Consider the following 15,710-nt stretch of genomic DNA (forward strand, 5'->3'; position numbering starts at 1 on the left):
TTGAAACCACAGTTTTACATAGAAGTTGAAATTTTTTGCTTCTGTTGCTAGATCCGTTAGTGAGAACAAAACAAGTTCAGAGATGAGAAATCACAAATTGGTCACACACCCCACTCCTATTTTATTCTGATTGCACCCCCTGCGATTCCACGATGGAGGCTGCTCTGACCTGTTCTTCCACTACTTCCTACCTGTTGACAGGACTTCAGTCTATCCCTCAGCTCTCCTCTCCATTGCTCTTGGCTTCGTTCTTGGGATTCCTATGTGGATTCTAACCCATTTCCCTAGCTATCTGACCCCTGGATTGTCTTCCTTGCACCGGGCTCACATATATTACCCTCCCCCTTCCTGCTACACCCGACCCCCACCCCCCACGAAGTGGCCTGAGCTATTTCCTGTCTTGCTCTTTTGCCTTGTAGACTTCCTATTGTCTTCACTACTTTTTAAATCCTTATTACTCTTTTTCCTACAGTACTTTTACTGTGGCTCCTTTAATTGTATGTTCTTAGAATATCTGCAAGGTAGTTCCCAAATTTTCAATGCAGAAAGCTGGCCTCATCAGTGCACAGTCCACCTTGCCACCTTCTGCAGGAAGCCAGGCTACCTCCACTCAGGCAGAGACTCATCATCCTTAATTAAACATAATACAGAACAACTCTAAATTATTCCTGCCCACCAGAAAGAGATGTTGTATTCTTTATTTAAAGAAATGAAGACATGGAGCTCTCAGACAAGAGCCAAGTGCGTTTTCTAGCCACAGTATCTGAACTGCAATATTAATTATTATTGCCAAATGAGGGAGCTCTGTAGAGGATTTTCTTGAGAAAAGAGAAACATGGGCAATTTCAAGCGGGGAGGTTCAATCTTGATTTTTACTTTTTCCTAGCCAAGATACAATTGCAATATCAGATGTTTATGAGGTGAGATAGTCTTCACCATATCCTCTTTTGTGCGCTTTTCCACTGAGAGATCTTGACAGACCACCATGTCTGTCTATCTTACAGTTAAACCACCATAACTCAGTATTTCCTATGAATTTTTTTTTATTTAAAAAATGTAAATGGGGTCATTTTCCTTAAGGAACCTAGAAATCTCTTTCAAATGTAAATGCTCTGTTCTGTTTGACATATACTGCTAGACTTCTTGGCATCATCAACAAGGAAAACTAGAATATAAACTCCAGGATTACATATAATGAGCCATTATCTCTCAAGTCCTAAATTGTTCCTTTATCATAAGGGAAGTTCTGCTGAGAGGCACATTAACTCCTTTATTTATCACTGAAACTCAGTCCTGGTGGGTTTATATTTAAACATGACTAAGTACAGTGGGGAATGTAAGATTGAAATGGTTCCTGACTCCTCATAGTTTACTTTCTTATGCAGAATGATATCACACTTATGAAAAGAGATAACTACTATGCAAATAAAAATGAATAAAGGACATTCATGGATAAGCTCTTCAGTAGAGATAAACATCCTGAAATCTTTTATCAAGAAAATTACCTAAAGTGGGAAGTGTGTTTAAAATCAGACATAACGGTTCAGATTCCAATTCTACTACTTCTGGCTGGGAAAATATGGGCAAGTTATTTAACCTTCTAGGACTTTCTTTTCTTCTCATCTGGTAAGAAGGGATAATTTTCAATATCTTCAAAATTAAAAGGAATAATATAGATAAAAAGCCTTGATAAATACTAGTTCCTTTTCCCTCTAACATAGATGGTATTTAAAATTCTTATCAAACCACCACCCTTACTGATCACTCTCCAGAATACGGCCCAGATTGGTGCCTCCCCAGGACCTTTGCACTTGGCTGTTTTCTGTGCCCGGAAGGCTCATCTCCAAGATCTTTTCATGACTAACTCCCCATTATTCACTTTCAGCCCAAATCTTGCCACCTCAGAGATGTTTCCCATGTTGTAAACGCTCTCTATCCCATCATCTTTGTGATACATACTGCTACATGACCTAATTTTATTATTTGTTAGTTTCATAATTTATTGATCAGTCCACACACACACACACACACACACACACAGAACAATCTTCAAAAAAAGAGAGAAGCTGAATACCTAGTTCACTGCCACATCAGCACATAGTGTTTATACCTGACTCTGAAAACAATGGAGAGCCAGGAGAGTGAATGAGAAGGTTATCCTCAAAGAAAGAACATTCTGGCCACAGTGTGAAAAATGGATTGGCTCTGGAAAAGGCAAAATTATGGAGAGACAGTAAAAAAGATTAGTGATTGCCAGCAGTTAGAGGGAGGGAGAGATGAATAGATGGAGCACAGAGGATTTTTAGTATGATAAACTTTCTGCATGATACTATATTGGTGGATACATTGTCATTATCCATTTGTCAAAAATCATAATGTACAACACCAAGAATGAACCCTAACATGGCTCTGGATGATAAGATGTGCCAATGTTGGTTCATCAATTGTAATAAATGTACCACTCTGGTGGGGATATTAATAGTGGGGGAGGGTGTGCATGTGTGGGGACAGGGAGTATATGGGAAATCTCTCCACTTTCTGCTCAGTTTTGCTGTGAACCTAAAACCACTCTACAAAATGAAGTTTGGGCTTTTGTTTTTGTTTTTTTTTTTAATGGATTGAAGAAAGCAAAACTTAAGACAGGACAAAGGAATAAGACTGGCATAATCGAGGCAAGATATGACAAAGGCCTAACCTATGGCTAGAGTAAACACCCATACAGGCTAGGATTTATGTCCTCTTGGTGTATAAATGTCCCTTTCAAGCAGAACACCTTGACAGGGACATAATACCATGAATGTAATCCCTCTGGCATCTAGTATAATGAGTCTGTTACCTGCATTGATCTATCTCTTGCTTTCTATTAATTAAAAAAAAAAGATTATATTAATTTGAACAGCCAGTTCCTTTAATAATAGGCTTTTAAGCAGTTTATAGTCAACTAAATCCCAAAGATATTTCACATAATATTGTCAAAATACATGTTCCCCATCTATTCTCAAAAATCTTTGTTGGTTTCAAACTGATCTGGCTTGGCTATTGTGATCCTTTTGGTTCCTCATTCATTTAATATAATATCAGGCTCATCTGTCTCTCCAGGATGTGTGTCACCCACGGATTGTATAAGTAAGCCTTCTATATTTTATCGCATTACAGCAAATGATTCTTTACAAGCAGCCAGAGAGTGGATGGATTTTCAAAACCCTTCACCTCTCATATCAAGCTATGTTCTTTCTATACACTATAAATTCCAGTGCAAGGAAGAGGCTGCCGGGAATTTTTGTATTTCTTTATTTGTGAAAAAGTTGACCATTCATTACAGGGCTAAGAGTTTCCTATGGGACAAAGCTAGAGAACTTCATCCATTTTTTATATGAATGCATTAATCTAATCCCATCATTTTAATTGTCAAATTACATTTCTCCATTTGGTCCATAGGCTATTAGGAAAGAATTCATTGATTCTGGGGACCGTGTTGAAGCTGAGTGTAGTACCAACTCCACATGCCTGCTGCAAGCCAGGCCCCATTCAAGATGGATACAGCACTGATTAAAAGTGACAAAAATCCTTGTCCTCATTGAGCCTACTTTCCAGGGAAATGACATTCTAATGGTACCTGAACATTCTAATCTTTTCCATAAACTTCAAGTTATTCTATTTATTAGGCTTTCCTAGAGGATTTTCAGATCAGGATACCCTTTAAGGTTTATGCCTCTTCTAGGTATGGTCCTTAATTTCTTACCCCTTCTAGTTTTATACACGCCCTCTTAAAATTCTGAGCTCAGCAAGACTGTGTCTGAGATGGAGGATTTATTTCTTTAGGTGCCTCCCTGTCTATACACTGCTCCTGACCACAGCTGGAAACAGACAAATTCACCTCTAGTCCTGGCTTCTCTGCTTATTGGCTGTTACTTGGGCAAATTACTCAGCCTCTCACAGTTTTTTCCCATCCACAAAATATGAATAATCAGGCATACTGCAGAGCACTGTTTTAAACACTAAATGAGCTAACGAATATAAAACACTCAGCAAAGTGCCTGGCACATAGGAAACCTTCAGCATGTACATACCTAAGGCCTAATGTTCTTGATTTATGCTCTCTTTCTGAGTTTCTGACAATGTCTTCAGATCTCTTTCTGAAATTTTAAATCTGTATTCTAGCTTAAACGTCACTTATTCCAGGATTCCTATAACCCAAATATCCACTGTCTCACCTATAAGATTGTGGGCTCCATGAGGACCAGGGCCTTGGTTTTCTATTTTGTCTGAAACTAGTATTGTTCTAGCACATAAAAAGGTATGCAAATATTATTTGAAAGAACTGACTCAATTTAGGAAATGCGTGCCTGTTCCTGCTCTCCCTTACTCCACTAACTCAAGGATGACAAGGCACTGTCTCAATTCCCATCAATTATAAATCACTAGCCACATTTTCTTGTCTGTCAGAATTAAGTGATGAAAATTCTCCTCATTGATGCTTTGCATTTTGAGTGATGGCACTGTCATCTTATTAGACATAGAAATAAACTACAGTGTTCCTGAAAGCTTAACACAAACTCAAACTGTTCTTGTGGTTGTTATGTTACATCTGCAATAGACTGTAATGGTTGTTGACACAGATATGTTTGAACACAAAAATAAGGGACCATTTTATGTACAGTAGTTTTGATCTCTGCCTGACCTGCTAAAAATCTAACAGTGATAGTAATCTGAGTAAGCATGAGGCCACATAGGCCAACTATAAATATTAACAGTGTAACTCTATAAATTAGAAGGCTGAGGAGTTCATAAGTATTTAGGGAGAATCTATTGTGTGGACAGCACTGTACTAGTCACTATGATAATGTCAAAAACATATCTATTCAAAGGGTAAAAATCTATGTTAAAGCATACAAATGACACTTGAACTAAAGAAACATGAGGAACCCAGGGCTTCCTCTATTCTTGTATTACAGTTTCATACCACTGTCTTGGGCAATCTCTTCTAAGGTAGCGTAACAAGTTGCAGATTCTGTAAAAACCTACAGTCTGCACAGTCCAACCCAAAGATAGATCTCCTTGGTTTATTCCCATTTTCCTGTGATGAAAAGAAAACACACAAGGCCATTTCTGTAGAAGCAATATTGCAAGCATCACTATCTGAGGGATAAACTAATAATAGAATCACAGCTGGGAACAGGGGAACAAATTTAAGAATTTATGTATCTATGTGTCAGTTTTCTCCCTCATCATCTAAACGTATCTCCTGGTGACTGCCTATCCTATGATATGGTACATGTTCTGTATGCCTTCCCTGATGAATTCCTTTTTTAAAAAAATATTTTATTTATTTATGCATGAGAGACACAGAGAGAGAGGGAGGCAGAGACACAGGCAGAGGGAGAAGCAGGCTCCCCGCAGGGAGCCCGATATGAGACTTGATCCCAGTACTGAGGATCACGCCCTGGACCAAAGGCAGACATTCAACCGCTGAGCCACCCAGGCATCCCACCCTGCTGAATTCCTGCTAGAATTACTCAAGTCCAAGCACAGAGATGCCAGGACTGTTCAGGGGGCTCTGTGTGTGGTCTCTCCTGGCACCAGTTTTCCTCTGTTCTCAGGACTCAGGTTAACCCAACTACATTGAGGAATCCAAAGTCCACTTTAAAAAGTAACTTCCTTTATTAGTCTTTAAAGAGAGAAAAATCCTAAAGGCCTATGTATGTTAAAATTTTAAAAAATATTTCACACAGATCCACAACTGTTTTCTGTAGATATGATTTATAAACCATTGGTTTTTAGATTAGGATAGTAGGAGCTAACCTCTATTATGTCATGACTGAATTTTTTCCGTAAATTATTCCTTTGAGTTACTTAGGTCAATTATCTGTAAGAGAGGTCTTGTAAACATCTTCAATATGTTAAAAATTCCATGTATACTTGTATAATTTAAATATCTTATAATTATGTCAACTGCATCTCCATAAAACTGGGGGGGAAACATATAGAACATATACAGGACCACTAAAAAAATTCCATGTTTGAAATACCACCCAAAAATAAATGCAACTTCATCTATAACATAAAACCATTGGAAGTAACCATTATTATGCAGGTAAATGGCAAAAATGTAACAAATGTCACATAATACTGAATCTACTAGCACCCAAAACACCAAAATACAACTTGTAGCCCAAATCTGGCCTGTCTTCTGCTTTGGTAAATGAAATTCCATTGAATGTGGCCACCCCCTTGTGTACTGTCTATGGCTGCTTTCTCACTACAGTGGCAGAGATGAGCAGATGCGACAGAGATTATATGATAATCAAAGCCAAAAGTATTTGCTATGTGGCCCTTTACAGAAAAAACTTGCCGACCCTTGATTTAGATTATATAACTTGCTCTGGTCAAAAAAGAGGACAATGTATTTAGTACTGTTTATAAAATAAAATAATAAAATATAAATAAATTTTCTGGTTATCTTTAAAGCCCAGTCAAATTGAAGGACTGTAGAGTGTAGGCATAATAGTCAAGCTTTACGGTTGTAAAAAGACCTCAATAAACTCACCAAATAATAATTATCATTGACTTTTTCCGTGTTCCTATCATTGTTCCAGATACTCTGGGAGCCACCTTCCATACCTCATTTCTAGTTTTCAAAACAATCCTCCACGTAACTATTGGATATATATCCATTTTACATATAAGGAAGTTGAAACCAAGAGATCTTTCTGAAGGCCACACAGACTGCACAGCTCCAAAGTCTGAATTTTAAAGAACTTACCAGGAAGATCTTTTATAAGAAGAGCTAAGAATGAATTGACATCACAAATATCTCCTACATGCTTCTGCACCCTGCACTGAGAAAATGCTAATATAAAAAAGTACTTCTGGAGACTTCTGATTAAAAATGGAGGAATAGAGTCATTTCTGCTCCAGTCTTTTCTTTGAAACCAGTTGAAAAATAAAACAAAGAGTGAAATACAATAAATAGAAGACACACTCCACACCATAATTGAAAAGACACCAAATGCAATGAAACTTAATTTATATTTAAATAGAACATTAAGAGTGGACAGGAGAGGTTGGTGTCAAACAGCCCATGATTTATTTGTTAATCTGCTCAATTCGTTTTTCTTTAGTCTTTGGAGAGATGGGGCTCATTTTCTCCATGATCTAATCAACTGAGTGTATTAGTCTACCCAGTTTGTTTAGACTGTCAGGAATGACATTAAAACTCCACAAGAAATAAACCAGGTGATCTTATCAGTTTGTCATAATTCCCTTCCATATTCAGCATTTCCTAACTTTTCTCACTCCTTAAACCCTCAGTTTCTGGTCCTTTCAGTAGATGCTCTTGCCTCTTACTTTACTTTGTATTAAACAAGACCAGTTGGAATAAACAACTATTTTCATGCTCTTTATTAAAATTTTGTTATTATATGAAAATCAGCAGGTTGCCATGTGTTCAATACTCTAGTCAAATGGACCACTGGCTGGTCTTCTGTTTTTATACTGGCAGTATTTTATTGAGATAAAATTTACATGCAGTGAAATGCACAAATGTTCCATGAATTTTGATGAATGTGTACACTTCTATAACCATCATCCAGATAAAGATCTAGAACAATTCTATCACCCTAGGAAGCTCTCTCATGCCCCCCTCCCAATTTACTCCCATACCTTGAGGCAAAAACGACTCTAATTTCTATCATCATAGATTTGTCTGTGCTAGAACTTCAATTTGAATAAAATAATTCAGTGTGTACTCTTTTGTCTGACTTATTTAGTTAACATGTTAATGAGATTCATCCATAAACAGTCCACATGTTCATGCTGCATGTATCAGCAGCCCATTTATTTTTATTATACATATATAACATTCTCTATTCTCCTTTTGATGAGAATTTGAGCTCTTATTAATAAAGCTAACATGAATATTCTTGTGGATCTTTCTGTGAACATATGCATTCATTTTTCTTGGGTAAATACCTAGAAGTAGAATTGTTGGGTGATGAAGGAGATATTTGTTTAACTTTATTAGAAACTGGAAAATGGTTGTCAAAGTGATTAGTATAATTGCTATTCTTTAAACATACCACATCCAGCTTTCTCAGTTCTGCAGCCTGATCTATTCTCCTCTCAATTCCCAGAATGCTCTTTTAGTGCTGTGTGTTGAATTCCACCATCCTGTTGGGTGCAATTCATTGGTCTTCTGCCATGAAATTTTTCTACTTCAACTCTTATTCTAAACAACTCAAATTCATTTTTCTCTAATCTCTCTTAATATGTTTTGCTACTTCTCTTAGGGCCTTTTTCACCCAGCTTTTTCTATTTTATGCTTTATGAAAGCAAGATTACACTGTACATTGTTGCATCCCACAGGCCTAGCTCATAGTCAATGCTACTCATACAGTAAGTACAGATTAAAGATTTGTTAAATGAATAAATGATTTTTTAATGTATTTTTTAATCTTTTTCTTAAGACTATAAACTCCATGATGGCAGAAATCGTGTTTTTTTGTTTCTTTAATATCCAGAAATCCCTGCATAAGATAATTGAACAAATATCTGATGTATGTTTATAATAATGTATAAAAATACAAGGAAATTGTAATGAAATTAGATTTAGTAGATATGCAAAATAATCAGTGGATTTAAATTTTATCACATAGTTCTAATAATCTGAGTTTCTCATTTGATTGAAAACTTATCATTTGTTGCAATATGAGGTTAAAGTGGAAACAGATAAGTGTTCTTCCTCAAATCTTTATTTCAAATCAAAACTAATTCCACATAGTGTTTTCCTAATACATATGAATGCAAATATATTCATAAAGATCCTTAATATTAATCAAGGGTACTTAAGCATTTGGTGTTCCAACTGACCCTCATTTGATAGGAAATTTAATTTTTTGAAAAGGTTGTTGTATTACAACTCAATTATTTCCTAGGATATAGTTGTATTAATATTCTTAATTTTAAATCACCAGGCATTGTATTAAATGACAACAATAAAATTAATGTATAATTGACTGAAAGCTTCTAGCTTTAAAAATAAAATATTTCTTTCAAGGGAATCTTATAGGATTACTTAAACTCAAAACTCATAAAGTAAGTACTTATTTTAGAATGAAGAAGAAAAAAATAAAATCTCTAAAATGTTGCTCCATTATCTAGAATATCCATTCACCTCTTGAACTCAGAATACTTCAGGATTCTGCTAGATAAAGCTGGTTATTAGATGTCTTCTGATATTTTATCTTCTATTCCAACACTTAGCTCTTACGAGAAATGTCATAACACAAAATGCTTTTTATTGTCAGTGGAAATTTAAAAGGAACTGGGGACATGACATTGAATTCCTCCTGCATTTTATTTAACTAGTCTAGGAGAAGAATTTTCAAGTAGCAAAGATAGAAAAAGGAAAAAAAAAAAGAAAAAAAAATTTAAAAAGCAATACATAGAAACTTTTCTTGATAAGAGAAAAATGCAAAACATAGACAACTAAATCTTTGGTAATTGTTTTCACAAAAATAATGTTTTAAAAAATTGAAAAGACTTGTTTATTTAAGGTTGCTTGGGGAAGGTATGTGCTTGGTCTGATGCCTTAAAAAGTTTGTTTTCAAAAAAAAAATAAAAAAAAAAAAGTTTGTTTTCATCATTCAAACCAGGGGTTTCCAAACTTTTTCTGTAAAGGACCAGACAGTAATAGCTTTTGCTTTGCAGGCCATATGGTCTCTGTTGCAAATACACAACTGCTGCTATACAGCTCAAGAGCAGTTACAGATAATATGCAAATAAATGGGTGGGGCTGTGTGTCAGTAAAACTTAACGTACAAAAACAGGCAGCAGGCTGATTTGGTGTATAGACTGACCCCTGATTTACACAATACAAGAAAAATAAAATCCAATAGGATTTTTTTCCTACACTTTGGAACAAATTCTCTAGACTTCAGCATTGTACAACTTCTTACTGATAAACAAGATTCAACTATACATCATCTGAGGGAGATGATTTTATATTATCCTTTTATCATCACACCTCTGGTCATTCTAAGATCTTAATACAAAGCAAGTTCTGTGACCTGCCTTTCCAAGGAGAATTTAGCAGTCACTGTTGCTTAAGACTTTGTCTATGCTATGGCACTGGAAATTTCAAACCGCCTGATTGAGTTTCTTTGGCATCCCTATGATAAACACAATATTTCTTTTTTTGTATGAATATATTGCCATATTCTAGATAAGTGTTATATATATATATATATATATATATATACAAAATTCAAAATCTATTCAAAATATTTAACAATAATCAACCAAAATCAACCAAAAGGCCTTGGGTGCCAGAGCAGAGTCCTAGAGTCTTCCTGTTGTACCAGCCATTAACCCTTTAGTTGCCTGGTCACGTCGAAGTCCAGGAGACCCTGGGGGAGGCGTGAGAATGGGCAGGATTTGTAGGGGATGGGGACTCAGGAGAGCAGCTCTTCACTAATATTTCACTATGATAAGTGCGTGCCAACTGCACATTACCTGCAAATCTGATTATTTTGAGCTGCCATGGGGCAATGGTACAAATAAAATACATCTCACAGAATCCCATACCTCTTCAAATTGGAACCATGTTTGAATATTCAACTCCTACCTCTAATCAGTCACAGATCTTATCATTTCTTCAGTTCAGTTTGTTGCATTTAGTGGCTCATTGTTTCATATTCAGTTTAGCTTCCCAATTAGATTGTAATGTACTTGAGGGCAGGTTTATCCACAGTACTTAAATCAGTGCCAGGCAAATGAACTTCAAAACTCAGGTCAACTGATTAAAAAAAAAATAGAACACTATATTATACATATATGCATATCTCCTTGGTAATTTACAAAGAATACCAAGGAGATATATTATCAGCTGTCTGTATTGACATTTTTATCTTCATTGACACTATTTTATTAAAAAATACAGCTATATAGTTAAGGCCAAAAAATATTTTTCATGAAAATAAAGAATTCCAGCTTTATTTTTAAGTAAACTCTATTCAACAAATAGCAACAATTCCTCAAGATCACTTTCTCATTGGATCTTTTAATAATTCCCATTACTGTACACTTTAACTAAATTAGTTCTATGAGGGAGAAAAACAAGTCTTGCGTGGTGCATTTTAAAATGCAATAAAGGAATTACAATCTCAGCTCCAACATGTAGAGTTTGGAGACCATCACTTCTGTCTTTACAACTAGAAAAAAGCTAACCAAACCGCAGATCGATGACTTCTCTTAAATCCATCATTTCCACAATGAGAACACAGGGAAATGATCATCCTGAAACCTGAAGAGACGGGCAAATGTAGAGAATAACAATCAACATCAGCTTACCTGGAGCAAAAGCCACTGGAGCCACAAACTGACAGGAACACTTAATTGGTAATTTTGGCCAATTGCTGGAGGCAGAGTGTGGATTAGTGTGGATTAGCCCAGAGTTTTGTGGGTTTTACTCCCAGGAGCTCCACAGGTTCTCACGGTGATAATCTGAGGGGAAAATTTTAGGGAGGGGCAGGGGGAAAATAACCATCCAGAACATTCTACATAGCAAAGGCTTGCTGTTCAAGAGAAACTACTTTATCAAGCCTTACCTATCTGGGAGCCTTATTTTCCTTTTACCTAAAGGCAGAAAAAAATGCCAAGAAACCCCTGTGAAGGTCACAGCCCACGGATTTGGGTGCACTAAAAGATTGTGATTTAATCACAAATTACAAAACATTCCTCCTCCTACCCAACTTATCACCACATCAGCAGGGCTCCAGTATTATAATAGTGAAGTTCAACTGATCAGGCTACAAGACAGATGCTATCTGAGAAGGAGTTCTTAGAGAAACTCAAAGACAAGAGGGGAGGAAAACCATAGGACACTATCAGAAACTACAGCTATAGCAAACCTTAAACATACTCCAGCTCCTAGCCAGAATAACATAAACTCCATGCACAAGTCTTGTTTACCTCAGTTGCTGTTACCTGACACATCAAGTCTGGCTTTCATCAAAAAATTACAAAACACATTAAAAGTTTAGAAAAAATAAACAGTCTGAAGAGACAAAGCAAGCATCAGAACAAGATTTGAATATGGCACAGATTTTAGAATAATCCACAATGTCACTTCCAGTGACTGATATGTTAAGGCTCAAATGGAAAAAAAGTAAACAAGATGCAAGAACAGATGGGGATGTAGCCTAGAGATAGAAACTTTAAGAAAGAATCCAAAGCAAATGCTAGCAGTCACAAACACTGCACTGGAAATGAAGAATGTCTTTAATGGGCTCGTGAGAAACTGGACATTTCCAAGGGAAGAATAAGTAAACTTGAAGATATGTCTATAGAAACTTCCTTTAATAGAAACTTTTTTTTTTTAAGATTTTATTTATTCACTCATGAGAGACACAGAGAGAGAGGCAGAGACACAGGCAGAGGGAGAAACAGGCTCCATGCAGGGAGCCCGACGCGGGACTCGATCCTGGGTCTCCAGTATCAGGCCCTGGGCCGAAGGCAGCGCCAAACCACTGAGCCACCCAGGCTGCCCTAATAGAAACTTTGTATTCAGTTCCAGTAGAACTGAAACACAAAGATAAGGAAAAAAATTTTTTAAGACTAGAATATTAAAATTGTGTGGGATAATTACAAAAGTTACAACATATGTGTAATGGGAACCCCATAAGGAAAAGAAAAAGAAAATGGATTAGAAGAAATATTTAAAGTAGTAATGGCTGGTATTTTTCCAAAATTAATGACAGACACTAAACCACAGATTCGGGAAGTTTAGAAAATAGTAAGCAGGATAAATGACAAAAACTCTACATGTATGCATATAATATTCAAACTGCAGAAAATCAAAGCAAAGACAAAATCTTGAAAGAAGCCAGTAAAATAAAACTCCATATCTATGGAGGTATACAAATAGGAATTACATCAGATTTCTCCTTAGAAATCATGTGAACAAGAAATGAATAGAATAAAATAAAGTGATAAAAGAAAAATACCACCAAAGTAGAATTTTATCAGCAAAAAGTCAATGATAATATAAATCAAAACCACAATGAGATATCACCTCACAATAGTTAGAATGGCTATCATCAAAAAAGACAAGAAATAACAAGTGTTGGTGAGGATATGGAGAAGAGAACTTTTGTGCTGTGTTGGTGGGAATATAAACTGGTGTAGCCATGATGGAAATCAGTGTGGAGGTTCCTTAAAAAATTAAAAATAGAACTTCAATATGATCCAGCAATTCCACTTTCCAAAGAAAACAAAAACACTAACTCAAAAAGATTTCTGCACTCCCATGTTCATCGCAGCATTATTTATAATAGCAGAGATACATACAATGGTGTATTATTTAGCCATTAAAAAAAAAAAAGAAATCTTGTGATTTGCAACAACATGGACAGAGCTTGAAGGTATTATGTTAAGTGAAAGAAGTCAGACGAGAAAGACAAATACCATATGATCATACTTATATGTGAATTTAAAAAAACAAGTTCATAGATATAGAGAACAGACTCATGCTTTGCTGAGGTGGGAGGTGAGGGGTGCATAACATGGGTGAAAGTGATCAATAGGTACAAACTTCCAGTTATAAAACAAGTAAGTAATGGAGGTAAAATGTATAGTATAGCAACTATGGTTAATAATACTGCATTGCATATTTAAAAGTTATGAGGAAACTAAAATCTTAAAAATTAAAAATTTTCATTGTAAAAAAAATGTTTTCATCTTTAGAGAAAAAAGTTCTGTTAACCAAGTATTGCAATGGATGTTAGCAAGGGGGAAAAAAAAGTGAATGATAATGAGGCTATATCCGAATAACAAAAACTGAACTTGTTGCCAATAGACATGCCCTGAAAGAAACGGTAAAAGAAATTCTTCAGAGAGGGACGCCTGGGTGGCTCAGTGGTTAAGCATCTACCTTTGGCTCAAGTGAGTGATCCTGGGGTCCTGGAATCAAGTCCTGTATCAGGCTCCCTATTGGGAGCCTGCTTCTCCCTCTGGCTATGTCTCTGCCTCTTTCACTGTGTGTCTCTCATGAATAAATAAATAAAACCTTTTAAAAAAAAAAAAGAAATTCTTCAGAGAAAAAGTAAAGGATGTAGGTCAGAAACTCAAATCTCCATAAAGAAAAAAAGTGTTTTAGAGAAGAAATAAGTGAAGATTGCTTTCAAGTTTAAGTGATTATGAATAAATTGCTATAAACATCCATGTGCAGATTTTCATGTGAAAATGCTGTCGACTTCTCTGGGTAAATAACAAGAAGCATGATTGCTGGATCGCTGATAAGGGTATGTTGTTTCTTAAGAAACCACCAAACTCTTTTCCAAAGTGGATGTACTATTTTGCATCCCCACCAGTATGTTAGGCTCCAGTAAAAGAGTCTCTCTTGACAGCAAGATTTATTAAGAAGAAAATAATACATATTTCAAAATGATTACTTTCCCCTTCCCTCTGAAGCAGAATGGGATTTTTCTCCAATCTTCACTGAAAGAACCTGGTCAGGCTCCTGGAAATAAAATTTACAAAAATATGGGCCTTCCTAAGACTGGAGTTTTTAATTCTCAGACTTGTCCACACTGAGCCTCCAGGAATTCATCACAGTTCAGATTTTCCTACTCCAGTACTGGTTCCCATGGAAGTTTCCGTTCATGGGTTTCTGCTTCAATAACTGTGACTCTCTCATCTACCTGTCTGCCTCTCCAATTTTGGCAGCAGTGCTTTGCTCTGTGACCTCAATTCTCTGACAGATACAAGAAGATGTGTTGATTTTTCAGTTTATTCAGACTTGTAAAGATAATGATTTCCAAACTCCTTACACACCAGACCAAAAACCAGAGTCAAAGAAAGTGCTGGACACTTGTTCGAGGCAGCAGGACAGATTGTATTCAGACTACTGAGTAGAGGAGACTCCACCCAGTATAAACTGAGCTCAATGCTAGGGCAAAGGTGACTGAGAGAACAAAAAAGGGACTGACAACAGGGAAATGAAAAGGGGAGAACAAAAGAGGGCTTGAAGGACAAAGAGTAAATGGGGGATTACAGAAAGAGGGTGAGGGGCACCTGGGTGTCTCAGTGGTTGAGTGCCTGCCTTTGGCTCAAGTCCTGATCCCGGGGTCCTGGGATCGAGTCCCACGTCGAGCTCCACACAGGGAGCCTGCTTCTCCCTCTGCCTGTGTCTCTGCCTCTTTCACTGTGTTTCTCATGAGTAAATAAATAAAATCTAAAAAAAAAAAAAAAAAAGAAGGAAGGTAGTAGAAAATTACCAGAAATGGTTTGGCAAAGTGGGTTGGGTAAATGAACGCTATGTGGTTTGGCAGCATTGCGTTTTCTTGAGCAAAATTCAGCATGGTTGCTGGGGTCACCATGAGGAACCTAGCCTAGAGCAGGTGGAAGGCAGGCTAAATTTGGTCAAATCTTTTAGCACCATATTAGGGCAAGTCCTTTGTGCCTTGTAAGGGTTCATAGTTGACACCAGTCAGCCCTTCTATTATCTATTTGACCCAAGCCCCAATACTACTAAGTGTGATATGTGTTATATGCGTCATAGCTGTTTAACTGGAACACTCAGTAAAACTTTATAACCCTAAAGAAAATTAACTTTTAAAGCATGATAGCCTAATGGATCTGTTAAATAGTAACCAGACATGTATGTAACTTAGGAGTTTTATTCAACTATCCTTCTAGGACGTTGCTTATCT

The 15,710-nt window shown here is 36.4% G+C and overlaps 1 protein-coding gene across 7 annotated transcripts in view; it reads right to left on the reverse strand.

Moving 5' to 3' along the window:
* The window catches only part of CDC73 (cell division cycle 73), a 253,926-nt gene that overhangs the window by 82,063 nt on the left and 156,153 nt on the right, over positions 1–15,710 (reverse strand). For 6 of the 7 annotated variants that reach the window (XR_007409217.1, XR_007409215.1, XR_007409213.1 and 3 more), the window contains exons 18-19: positions 11,350–11,502; positions 10,625–10,795 (exon numbers count right to left, since the gene is read on the reverse strand). The exons of the other annotated variant lie outside the window; for it this stretch is intronic. The gene's annotated coding sequence lies outside the window, so the exon portion shown is untranslated. The remainder of the gene's footprint in view (positions 1–10,624; positions 10,796–11,349; positions 11,503–15,710) is intronic. 7 annotated transcript variants of the gene reach the window in all.

The sequence above is a fragment of the Canis lupus genome, chromosome 38, assembly GCF_003254725.2.
Source record: "Canis lupus dingo isolate Sandy chromosome 38, ASM325472v2, whole genome shotgun sequence".
NCBI lineage: Eukaryota > Metazoa > Chordata > Mammalia > Carnivora > Canidae > Canis > Canis lupus.